The sequence below is a fragment of the Pan paniscus genome, chromosome 16 (assembly GCF_029289425.2).
Source record: "Pan paniscus chromosome 16, NHGRI_mPanPan1-v2.0_pri, whole genome shotgun sequence".
NCBI classification, from domain to species: domain Eukaryota; kingdom Metazoa; phylum Chordata; class Mammalia; order Primates; family Hominidae; genus Pan; species Pan paniscus.
In genome coordinates, this window is record NC_073265.2 from 78,506,334 (window position 1) to 78,520,000 (window position 13,667).

Genomic DNA, 13,667 nt, shown 5'->3' on the forward strand with positions numbered 1-13,667 from the left:
TTATTTGAAGATTTGATGAACTATGCAGAAGAAAATGGATTTCAATTGAATCCCCAAACCATAATGACAGATTTGGAATTAGGTGTGATCAAGGTTACTAAAAGTGAATTTCAAGGTGTTTCCAATAAAGTTTGTTTTTTTTCCATTCAGTCCAGTGCATTTGGTGGAAAACTCAGATGAGTGGACTGGCCAAGCAATATGGCAACAACGATAACTTCAGTTTAAGAAGGCATAATTTGTCTACATTAATGTTCCTTCCAGCTGATGACATTCCAAGAGTGTTTGATGAATTAAAGGCATATTTACCTGAAGAAGCTAACAAAGTTACTGAATTGTTGGAAAATAATTATGTGCCTGGTAGAATAATAAGACACCTATGCAACAATGTTGCTATTCAATCACTAGTATTGTTTCCACCAAATTTGGGGCCCCTTTATTGGGGCATGCAGAATGGATTTCTGCATACCCAAAACAACATACAAGGCCAGGCGCGGTGGCTTATGCCTGTAATCCCAGCTCTTTGGGAGGCTGAGGCGGGCAGATCACCTGAGCTCAAGAGTTCGAGACCAGCCTGGCCAACATGGCAAAATCTGTCTACACACACACACACACACACACACACACATACATACAACACAAAAATTAGCCAGGCATGGTGGCATGTGCCTGTAGTCCCAGCTACTTGGGAGGCTGATGAAGGAGAATTGCTTGAGCCCAGGAAGTGGAGGTTGCAGTGAACCAAAATTGCACCATTGCACTCCAGCCTGGGTAACAGAGCAAGACTCTGTCTAAAAAAGAAACAAACAACAACAAACATAGAAGCATGGCACAAAAGACAGAAGATGGGAAATTTTAATAGGGAATGCTCATGTCAGCATATATCAAACCAGAAGAATTTCAAAAAGAGCAGTGCTACGTGGAAAATGAAGGTGGGGACAGAACCTGAATCCTGTCCCCTTTCTTTCCTCCTGAGACAACATGAGCTTCATCTCTCATTCCACCACCTTCTCCACCAACTACTGGTCGCTGAGCTCTGTCACCCAGGCACAGTGTCTGGCTCACGAGCAGCGTGGCCAGTGTCTATGCAGGTGCTGGGGGCTCATTCTCCTGGATCTTCATGTCCTGCTCCACCAGCTTCCAAGGAGGCTGGGAGTCCGGGGACCTGGCTGCAGGGATGGCCAAGGGTCTGGCAGGAATGGGGGGCATCCAGAGCAAAAAGGAAACATGCAAGGCCTGAATGACTGCCTGGTCTCCCACCTGGACAGAGTGAGGAGCCTGCAGACCAAGAATCAGAGGCTCAAGAGCAAAATCTGGAAACACCTGGCATAGAAGGGACCCCAGGTCAGAGACTAGGGGCATTACTTCAAGACCATCAAGAACCTAAGGGCTCAGATAATTCTGTGGACAATGCCTGAATCATTTTTCAGGTTGAAAATGCCTGTCTTGCTGCTGATGACTTTAGAGTCAAGTATGAGACACAGCTGGCCATGCGCCAGTCTGTGGAGAATGACATCCATAAGATCTGCGAGGTCGTTGATGTCACTTGGCTGCAGCCAGAGACAGAGATCAAGGCTCTCAAGGAGGAGCTGCTCTTCATGGAGAAGAACCATGAAGAGGAAGTAAAAGACCTACAAGCCCAGATTGCCAGCTGTGGGTTAATCATGGAGGTAGATGCCCCCAGATCTCGGTACATCAGCAAGATCAGGGCAGACATCCAGTCCCAGTATGACGAGCTGGCTCAGAAGAATCGAGAGGAGCTGGACAAGTACTGGTCCCAGCAGACTAAGGAGGGCACCACGGTGGTCACCACGCAGTCTGCTTAGATGTAAATGTCATCTTAGCAGTCCATGGAGCTGCTAAGATGATGCTCAGGGAGCTGAGACATACACTTCAGTCCTTAGAGATTGACCTGGACTCAATATCTGAAGGCCAGCTTGGAGAACAGCCTGAGGGTGGTGGAGGTTCACTACACCGTGCAGAGGGAGCAGCTCAATGGGGTCCTGCTGCACTTGGAGTCAGAGTTGGCACAGACCCAGACAGAGGGGCAGCACCAGACCCACGAGTACGAGGCCCTGATGAACATCAAGGTCAAGCTGGAAGCTGAGTTCACCACCTACCACTGCCTGCTGGAAGACAGGGAGGACTTCATTCTCGGTGATGCCCTGGACAGCAGCAACTCCATACAAACCATCCAAAAGAGCACCATCAGCAGGCTGGTGGATGGCAAAATGGGGTCTGAGACCAATGACACCAAAGTTCTGAGGTGTTGAGCCAGCAGAAGCAGGTAACTTTTGGGAAGCAGGAGGCCAATAAAAAGTTCAGAGGTCATTGGTCTGAAAAAAAAAAAATGAAAGAAAATGAAGGTGAACATATTCTCCAAGGAGAGCCATGTCCTAAAAGAAAAAAAGCAGCTCTTCATTGTGATATAAGACTTCAAAATATGGTTAATGATTGTGAAAGTCAACCAATGCAATTGCCTGTAATCTGTCCCTACAACACACTTTCATATGTTGAATTTTCTTCTTAGTTTGTTTTGTTCATTTTTTCACTCTTTTCTTTTAAATTTTTTTACTTTTAAAGTTTTTAAAATTGGAACATAATAATTGTACATATTTATAGGGTACATAGTGATGCTGTGATACATACACTGTATAGTAATCAGATCAGGGTACTTAGCATATCTATCATCTCAAACATTTATCATTTCTTTGTATTGAGAACATTCAGAGTTCTCCTTCCAGCTATTTGAAACTATATAATATATATTGTTGTTGGCTATAGTCATTCTACAGTGATATAGAGTACTAGAATTTATTCCTCCTATCTAGCTGTGATTTTGTATCCTTTAACAAATCTCTCCCTATGGCTCCTTTCCCCTTACCCTTTCTAGCCTCTGTTTTACTTTTATTTCTAGGAGACCAACTTTTTTTTTTAGCTTCCACATATGAGTGAGAATATGCAGTATCTAACTCTGTTTCTAGCTTACTTCATTTAACATAATGCCCTCCAGTTCCATCCAAATTGCCAACAAATGACGATTTCATTCTTTTTTATGGATGAGTTGTATTCCACTATGTACTTATACCACATTTTCTTTATCCACTAATCTGTTGTTGGACACCTAAGATGATTCTATCTCTGGGCTATTGTGAATAATACTGCAATAAGTGTGAGGGTGCAGGTGTCCCTTCTATATACCAATTTCCTTTCCTTTGGATAAATGTCCAGTAGTGAAATCACTGGATCATATGATAGTTCCTTTTTTTTTTTTTTTTGAGACAGAGTCTTGCTCTGTCACCCAGTCTGGAGTGCAGTGACACAATCTCGGCTCACTGAAACCTCCACCTTCTGGGCTCAAGTGATCCTCCTGCCTCAATGTCCCAAGTAGCTGGGGTTACAGACACCTGCCACCACACCTAGCTACTTTTGGTATTTTGGGTAGAGACAGGGCTTCGTCATGTTGCCCAGGCTGGTCTTGAACTCCTGAGCTCAGGGGATCCATCTATCTCAGCCTCCCTAAGTGCTGGAATTATAGGCATGAGCCACCATGCCAAGCCTTGTATAATAGGTCTATTTATAGTTTTTTGAGATACCTCCACGTTATTCTCCATAGTGGTTGTACTTGTTTACATTCCCACCCACAGTGTATAAGAATTCCCTTTTCTCAGTATTCTCACCAGCATTTGTTATCTTCGTCTTTTTGATCATAGTCATCCTAACTGGGGTGAGATGATACCTTATCATGGTTTTGATTTGCATACGCCTGATGATTAGTGGTGTTAAGCATTTTTTCATATATATATATTTTTTTTGTTTGTTTGTTTGCTTGCTTGTTTTGTTTTGTTTGTTTTTGAGACGGAGTTTTGCTCTTGTTGCCCAGGCTGGAGTGCAGTGGTGCGATCTCAGCTCACTGCAGCCTCCGCCTCCCATGTTCAAGTGATTCTCCTGCCTCAGCCTCCCGAGTAGTTGGGATTTCAGGCATGCGCCAGCATGCCCAGCTAATTTTGTATTTTTAGTAGAGATGGGGTTCCTCTATGTTGGTCAGGCTGGTCTCGAACTCCCGACCTCAGGTGATTCACCCACCTTAGCCTCCCAAAGTGCTGGGATTACAGGCATGAGCCACCACATCCGGCTTTTTTTCATATATTTGTTGACCATTTGTATGTCTTCTTTTGAGAAAAGTCTGTTCAGATCATTTGCCTGTTTTTTAGTTAGATTGGTTTTTTGCTATTGAGATGTTTGAGTTCCTTGTATATACTGAATATTAATCCCCTGTCAGATGAAAGGTTTGCAAATATTTACTCCCATTCTTCTGTAGGATATCCTTTCACTCTGTTGATTGTTTCCTTTGCTGTGCAGATGCTTTTCCATTTGATATAAACCCATTTGTTTATTTTTACTTTTGTTGCCTGTGCTTTTGAAGTCTTCTTGTTCATAAAATCTTTTCCTCAAACAATATCCTAAAGCATTTCCCTTATATTTCCCTCTAGTTGTGTTAAAGTTTTGGGTCTTACCTTTAGGTCTTTGATCTATTTTGAGTTTATTTGTGTACAGGGCAAGGGAAGGGGATCTGGTTTTATTCTTCATATGGATATCCAGTTTTCCTAGCACCATTTATTCTCTTCTATATACCAATTTCCTTTCCTTTGGATAAATGTCCAGTAGTGAAATCACTGGATCATATGATAGTTCCTTTTTTTTTTTTTTTTTTTTTTTTGAGACAGAGTCTTGCTCTGTCACCCAGTCTGGAGTGCAGTGACACAATCTCAGCTCACTGAAGAGCTGTCCTTTCTCTGATGTATGTTCTCTGACGTTGTCAAAAATCAGTTGGCTATAGATATGTGGATTAATTACTGGGTTCTCTATGCTGTTCCATTGGTCTGTGTTTCTGTTTTTATGCCAGTACCATGCTGTTTCAGTTACTACAGCTTTGTGGTATATTTTGAAGTCTGGTAGTATGATACCTCCACCTTAGTTCTTTTGTCTATTTGAGGTCTGATATAGTTTGGCTCTGTGTGCCCACCCAAATCTCATGTCAAATTGTAATCCCCATGGGTCAGGGAAGGGACCTAGGGAAGTTGATTAGATCATGGGGGCGGATTTCCCCCTTGCTGTTCTCGTGATAGTGAGTTCTAATGAGATCTGATGGTTTAAAAGTGTGTGGCATTTCTGCCCTCACACTCTCAATCTCTCTCTCCTGATACCACGGGAAGAAGGTGCTTGCTTCTGCTTTGCCTTCTGCCATGCTTGTAAGTTTTCTGAGGCCTCCCAATCATGCTTCCTGTTTAGCCTGTGGAACTGTGAGTCAATTAAACCTCTTTTATTCATAAATTACTTAGACTCAGGTAGTTCTTTATAGCAATGTGAGAACAGACTAATAACAGGGTCTTTGTGGTTTCATGCAAATTTTAGGATTTCTTTTTCTATTTCTGTGAAGGATGTCATTGGTATTTTCATAGGGACTGCATTGAACCTCTAGATTGCTTTGGTTAATATGGTCATTTTAACAATATTAATTCTTTCAATCCATAAACGTGGCATATTTTGTTTGTATCCTCTTCAATTTCTTTCATTAGTGTTTTCTAGTTTTCCTGGTAGAGTTCTTTCACCTTATTGGTTAAATCCCTAGGTATTTTGCATGTATGTGTAGCTACTGTTAATGGGACTGCTTTCTTTATTTTTTTTCAGGCAATTCATTATTTGTTTATAGAAACGCTACTGAGTTTTGTATGTCGATCTTGTATTCTGCAAGTTTCCTCCATTCATAATCAGTTCTAAGAGGAGTTTCTTATGGAGTCTTTTGGGTTTTTTTGTTTTTGTTTTGTTTTGGTTTGGTTTGGTTTGGTTTGGTTTTTGTTTTGACGGAGTCTTGCTCTGTCTCCAGGCTGGAGTACAATGGTGTGATCTCAGCTCACTGCAAGCTTCACCTCCCGGGTTCCAGCAATTCCCCTGCCTCAGCCTCCTGAGTAGCTGGGACTACAGTCACCCACCACCACACCCGGCTAATTTTTTTACTTTAGTAGAGATGGGGTTTCACCATGTTGGCCAGAATGGTCTCGATCTCCTGGCCTTGTGATCTGCCCGCCTCGGCCTCCCAAAGTGCTGGGATTACAGGCGTGAGCCCCTGTGCCTGGCCTAGGGTTTTTTAATATATGAGATTGTGTCATCTGCAAAGAGGGAAAATTTTATTTCCTCCTTTCCAAACTGGGTGCCCTTTGTTTTTTTCTCTGGCCTAAATGCTCTAGCTAGGACTTCCAGCACTGTGTATAATAAGAGTGGTGAGAGTGAGCATCTTTGTCTTGTACCAGTTCATAGAGGATAAGCTTTGAGTTTTTCTCTATTCACTGTGATGTTAGCTGTGAGTTTATCATATTTGGCCTTTATTATGTTGAGTTACATTCTTTCAGTGCCTAATTTGTTGAGTTGTTATCATGAAGGGATGTTGAATTTTATCAAATACTGTTTTTTGCATCTATTGAAATGATCACATGGTTTTTGTCCTTTATTCTGCTGATGTGATGTATCACATTTATTGATTTGTATGTTAAACCATCCTTGCATTCCTGGGATAAACCCCCACTTAATCGTGTCATATTATTTTTAATCTTTTTTTTTTTTTTTTTTTTTTTTTTGAGACAGAGTTTCACTCTCATTGCCCAGGCTGGAGTGCAGTGGTGTGACCTCAGCTCACTGCAGCCTCTGCCTACCAGGTTCAAGTGATTCTCCTGTCTCAGCCTTCCAAGTGGCTGGGATTACAGGCATGCACCACCACGCCCAGGTAATTTTGTATTTTTGGTAGAGATGGGGTTTCTCCATGTTGGTCAAGCTGGTCTCAAACTCCTGATCTCAGGTGATCCACCCACCTCGGCCTCCCAAAGTGCTGTGATTACAGGTGTAATCCACCGTGCCCAGCTGTATTATCTTTTTGATATGTTGTTGAATTCAGTTTGCTAGTATTTTATTGAGGAATTTTTGCATCAATGTTTATCAGGGATTTTGGCCTGTAGTTTTCCTTTTTTGTTGTGACATTATCTAAATTTGGTATCAGGGTTATGCTGGCCTTGTTAAATGAGTTATGAAAAATTCCCTCCACTTGAATTTTTTGGAGTCATTTGAGAATAATTGTTATTAATTCTTCTTTAAAGGTTCAGTAGAATTCAGAAGTGAAATCATCCAGTCCTGGATTTTTCTTTGTTGGGAGACTTTTTGTTACTGACTCGATCTTATTACTTGTTATTGGTCTGTTCAGGTTTTCTATTTCTCCTTGGTTTAATCTTGGTAGGTTGTATGTGTCCAGGAAATTATCCCTTTCCTGTATGTTTTTTAATTTATTGGCATATAGTTGTTCATATTAGTCCCTAATGATCCTTATTTCTGTGGTATCCATTATGACACCTCCTTTTTCATTTCTGTTTTTATTCATGTATTCTCTCATTTTTTCTTCATCTAGCGAATAGTTTGTCCATTTTTTATCTTTCCAGAAAACCAACTTTTTGTTTTGTTGGTCTTTTGTATTATATCTTTTTTTTTTTTTTTTTTTTTTTGAGGTGGAGTCTCACTCTTTTGCCCAGGCTGGAGTGCAGTGGTACAATCTCAGCTCAATGCAACCTCCGCCCCCCAGGTTCAAGCAATTCTCCTGCCTCAGTCACCCAAGTAGCTGGATTACAGGCACCTGCCACCATGCCCAGCTAATTTTTGTATTTTTAGTAGAAATGAGGTTTCACCATCTTTGGCCAGGCTGGTCTCAAACACCTGACTTCAGGTGATCCACCTACCTCAGCCTCCCAAAGTGCTGGGATTACGGGAGTGAGCCACCGTGCCCAGCTGTATTATTTCTTTAGTCTCAATTTTCTTTATTTCTGCTCTGATCTTTATTATTTCTTTCCTTCTAGTTTTGAGTCTGGCTTGTTCGTGCTTTTCTAGTTCCTTGAGTTGCATTATTAGGTGGTTTATTTGAAATCTTTCTAGCTTTTTGATGTAGACCTTTATTGCTATCAACTTGCCTCTTAATAGTTTTTCTGCTGAGTCCCATAGGTTTTGTTTTGTTTTGTTTTATTTTTTGTTTGTTTGTTTGTTTGTTTGTTTTTTGTTTTTCGTTTTTGTTTTAGACGGAGTCTCTCTCTGTCACCCTGGCTGGAGTGCACTGGTGGGATCTGGGCTCACTGCAACTTCCACCTCCCGGGTTCAACCGATTCTCCTGCCTCAGCCTCCTGAGTAGCTAGGATTATAGGCGGGTGCCATCACGCCCAGCTACGTTTTGTATTTTTAGTAGAGACGGGGTTTCACTGTATTGGCCAGACTGGTCTCAAACTCCTGACCTCAAGTGATCCACCCACCTTTCCCTCCCAAACTGCTGGGATTACAGGCATGCACCACCATGCCCAGCTTGGTATGTTGTGTTTTTATTTGTTGCAATAAATTTTAAAATTTTGTTCATTTCAAGTTCCTTTTTTTGTTTTTTATTTGAGATGGAGTCTCAGTCTGTCGCCCAGGCTGGAGTTCAGTGGCGTGATCTTGGCTCACTGCAAGCTCTGCCTCCCAGGTTCACGCCATTCTCCTGCTTCAGCCTCCCAAGTAGCTGGGACTACAGCTACCTGCCACCACACCCAGCTAATTTTTTTGTATTTTTCGTAGAGATGGGGTTTCACTGTGTTAGCCAGGATGGTCTCAATCTCCTGACCTCGTGACCCACCTGCCTCGGCCTCCCAAAGTGCTGGGATTACAGATGTGAGCCACTGCGCCCAGCCTCAAGTTCCTTCTTTTTAAACTTTTATTTTAGTTCAAGGGGAACATGTGCAGGTTTGCTACACAGGTAAATTGTGTGTCACTGGGGTTTGGTGTCCAAATGAGTTCATCACTCAGGTAATTTTCGACCCTCACCCTCCTCCTACCCTCCCATTTCAAGTAGGCCTTGGTGTCTATTGTTCTCATCTTTGTGTCCATGTATACTCAATGTTCTGTTCCCACTTATAAGTAAGAAGATGTGGTATTTGATTGTCTGTTCCTGTGTTAATTCATTTAGGGTAATGGTCTCCAGCTGTATCCATGTTGCTGCAAAGGACATAATATTGTTTTTGTTTTTAATGGCTGCATAGTGTTCCATAGTATAGATGTACTACATTTTCTTTATTCAGTCCACCATTGATGGACATCTAGGTTGATTCTATGTCTTTGCCATTATGAATGATGCTGCAGTGAACATATGGGTGCATGTGTCCTTTTGGTAAAATGATTTATATTCCTTTGAGTATATACTCAGAAATGGGATTGCTGGGTCGAAATGGTAGTTTTTTATTTTTTTGTTTGTTTCTGGTTTTGAGACATGGTCTCGTTCTGTCACCCAGGCTGGAGTGCAGTGTTGTGATCTCAGCTCACTGCAGCCTCCGCCTCCCAGGTTCAAGCAATTCTCCCGCCTTAGTGTCCTGAGTACCTGGTACTACAGGCATGCGACACCATGCCTGGCTAATTTTTGTATTTTCTGTAGAGACGTTGTTTCACCATGTTGCTCAGGCAGGTCTTGAACTCCTGACCTCAAATGATCCACCTGCTCTGGCCTCCCAAAGCGTTGGGATTACAGGTGTGAGCCACTGCGCCTTGCCCGAAATGGTAGTTGTGTGTGTGTGTGTGTGTGTGTGTGTGTGTGTGTGTGTAATTGTTTGTTTTTTGAGATGGAGCTTTGCTCTTCCTGCCTAGGCTGGACTGCAATAGCACCATCTCGGCTCACTGCAACCACCGCCTCCTGGGTTCAAGCAATTCTCCTGCCTCAGCTTCCCAAGTAGCTGGGATTACAGGCATGTGCCACCACACCCAGCTAATTTTATATTTTTAGTAGAGATGGGGTTTCTCCATGTTGCTCAGGTTGATCTTGAACTCCCAACCTCAGGTGATCCGCCTGCCTCGGCCTCCCAAAGTGCTGGGATTACAGGCCTGAGCCACTGTGCCCAGCCCTGAAATGATAGTTATTTAAGTTCTTTGAGAAATTTCCAGACTGTTTTCCACAGTGGCTGGACTGAATTCTATTTCCACCAGCAGCGTATAAGCATTCCCTTTTCTCTGCAACCTCACCAATTAAATTTCATTCTTAACGTCTTCCTTTACCCACTGATCATTCAGGAGCATGTCATTTAATTTCCATATATTTGTATAATTTTGAGTGATTTTCTTTTTATTGATTTCAAGTTTTATTCCCTGTATTCAGATAAGACACTGGTACAATTTCAATTTTTAAAACATTTTTGAGACTTGTTTTGTGTCCTAACATGTGGTCAATCCTGGAGACTGTTATACGTGCTGACAAAAAACACGTGGCTGGACGCGGTGGCTCATGCCTGTAATTCCAGCACTTTGGGAGGCCAATGTGGGCAGATCACTTGAGATCAGGAGTTCAAGACCAGCCTGGCCAATATGGTGAAACCCTGTCTCTACTAAAAATGCAAAAATCGGCTAAGTGTGGTGGTGGGTGCCTGTAGTCCCAGCTACTGGGGAGGCTGACAAGGGAATCACTTGAAACTGGGGAGGCAGAGATTGCAGTGAGCCGAGATTGCACCACTGTACTCCAGCCTGGGTGTCAGAGTGAGACTCCATCTCAAAACAAAACAAAACAAAAATATGTATTCTTCGGTTGTTGGGGGAAATGATCCATAAATGTCTGTTAGATCCATTTGGTCTGTGGTGCAGTTTATTTTTTTATTTATTATTTATTTTTTCATTTATTTATTTGAGACAGGATTTTGCTCTGTCACCCAGGCTGGAATGCAGTGGAGTGATCTCAGTTCACTGCAACCTCTGCCTCCCGAGCTGAAGCAATTCTCCAGCCTCAGCCTCCCAAGTAGCTGGGACTACAGGTGTGAACCACCAATGCCAAGTTAATTTTTGTGTATTTTCTAGAGACGGTTGTTCAGGCTGGTCTTGAACTCCTGAACTCAAAGAGTTCCACCTGCCTCGGCCTCCCAAAGTGCTGGGATTACAGGTGTAAGCCACCATGCCTGGCCCCTATGATGCAGTTTAAGTCCAATGTTTCTTTGTTGATTTTCCATCTAGATGATCTGTCCGATGCTGACAGTGGCGTATTGAAGTCCTCAACTGTCATTGTATTGATGTCTATCTCTCCCTGTAAGTCTAATAATATTTGCTTTACATATCTGGGTGTTCTGGTGTTCGGTGCATATATATTTACAACTATTATAGTCTGTTGCTGAATTGATCCCTTTATTATTATATAATGTTCTTCTTTGTATCTTTTTACAGCTTTTGACTTGAAATCTGTTTTGTCTGATATAAGTATAGCTACTCCTGTTTGCTTTTGGTTTCCATTTGCATGGAAAATCTTTTTTTATTCCTTTACTTTCAACCTATGTGTGTCTTTACAGGTGAGGTGAGTTTGTTGTAGGTAGCATATAGTTGGGTCTTGTCTTTTTTATCCATTCAGCCAGTCTATATCTTTTAAATTGAGAATTGATTTTGTTTACATTCAGGGTTAGGTTATTATTGATAGATAAGGACTTACTCTTCTCATTTTATTTATTGTTTTCTGTTTGTTTTATATATCCTTTTTTCCTTACTTCCTCTCATATTATTTATTTTTATGGTTGGGTGGTTTTCTGTAACAGTAATATTTTAGTCCATTCTCTTTCTCCTTTCTATATCAGCCTTACCAGTGAGTTTTGTAGTTTCATATGCATCATGGTGGTTGTTACCTTTTCACTTCCAGATGCAAGACTCTCTTGAACATTTCTTTTGAGGTCAGTCTAGTGGTGATGAATCCCCTTAGTTTTTGCTTGTCTGTGAAAGATTTTATTTCTCCTTCATTTCTGAAGGATAGCTAATCTGAGTATAATATTCTTGGCTGGCAGATTTTTGTTCTTTCAGTACTTTGAATATATCATCCCATTCTCTCCCAGCCTGTAAGGTTTCTACTGAGAAATCCACTGTTAGTCTAATGGCGGTTGCCTTATATGTGACTTGATGCTTTTCTCTTGCTGCTTGTAGAATTCTGTCTTTGTCTTTGACTTTTGGTAATTTTACTATACTGTGCCACAGAGAGGACCTGTTTGGATTGAATCTATTTAGGGTTCTTTGAGCTTCCTGTACCTGGATGTTCATCTCTCTCTCAAGACTTGAGAAATTTTTAGCTAGTATTTCAAAATAATAGCTAAAATAGCCGCCGAGCTGCACCCACCCAGAACTCACGCTGGCCCGCGAGTGCCACGTGCAGCCCCAGTTCCTGCCCACGCCTCTCCCTCCACACCTCCCCACAAGCAGAGAGAGCCGGCTCCAGCCTTGGCCAGCCCAGAGAGGGGCTCCCGCAGTGCAGCAGCGGGCTGAAGGGCTCCTCAAGTGTGGCCAGAGCGGATGCTGAGGCCAAGGAGGTGCTGAGAGGGAGCGAGGGCTGCTAGCACGTTGTCACATCTCAGCACCACTGCACTCCATCCTGGGCAACAGAGCGAGACTCCATCTCAAAAAAAAAAAAAAAGAAGAAGAAGGGCCCTGTATTAGTCCATTTTCACACTACTGATAAAGATATATCCAAGACTGGGCAATTTACAAAAGAAAGAGGTTTACTGGACTTACAGTTCCACATGGCTGGGGAGGCCTCACAATCATGGTGGAAGGCAAGAAGAAGCAAGTCACATCTTACATGGATGGCAGCAGGCAAAAAAAGAGCTTGTCAGGGCAACTCCCATTTTAAAAACCATCAGATCTCATGAGATCCATTCACTATCATGAGAACAGCACTGGAAAGATCCATCCCCATAATTCAGTCATCTCCCACCGGGTCCCTCCCACAACATGTGGGACTCATGGAAGCTATAAGATGAAATTTGGATGGCCAGGTACAGTGGCTCATGCCTGTAATTGTAGCACTTTGGGAGGCCGAGGTGGGTGGATTGCCTGAGCTCAGGAGTCCAAGACCAGCCTGGGCAACACGGTGAAACCCCATCTCTACTAAAATACAAAAAAAAAAAAGAAATTAACCAGGCGTGGCAGTCTGGGCCTGTAGTCCCAGCTACTTGGGAGGCTGAGGCAGGAAAATTGCTAGAACCCCGGAGGCGAAGGTTGTGATGAGCCGAGATCGTGCCACTGCACTCCAGCCTGGGCAACAGAGCAAGACTTCATCTCAAAAAAAAAAAGATGAAATTTGGGTGGGAACAAAGAGCCAAACCATATCAGGCCCTTTGAGCAGGTGAAACTTGAACTGGTCCTTGAAGCAGAGAAAAAAGAAGAGGGTCTTCCAAGGGGGAGGATCAGTAATAGCCAAGGCAGGAGGCAGGCATGAGTTCCGTATGTTTAGAGTCCTAGTTCAGCTAGAGCAGAAAGACTTGCCTGAGGTCATGATGGGAGATGAGGCTGAAAGGCTGAATGCTCAAGGGGCCTTAAGGTCCTGGCAATGGGAAGCCATGAGTCATGCCTTGGTAGGATGGCTTGGGAAGGACCAGAGAGGGAAGCAGGATGCCAGCTTGGAAACTAACCAAGCAATGAGAATGTGGTAATAACACTGCCTGGGCTCATCAAAATACTCAAACACAATGTACTCTAAATACAAAAAAATTTTTTTTTTTTTTTTGAGACAGAGTCTTGCTCTATCGCCCAGGCTGGAGTGCAGTGGCGCGATCTCTGCTCGCTGCAAACTCAGCCTCCTGGGTTCATGGCATTCTCCTGCCTCAGCC

General features: G+C 42.7%; 1 pseudogene; it reads left to right on the plus strand.

Moving 5' to 3' along the window:
• The first annotated feature begins 924 nt into the window (after positions 1-924).
• On the plus strand, positions 925-10,009 carry LOC103786403 (keratin, type I cytoskeletal 18-like; annotated as a pseudogene).
• The last annotated feature ends 3,658 nt before the right edge of the window (positions 10,010-13,667 follow it).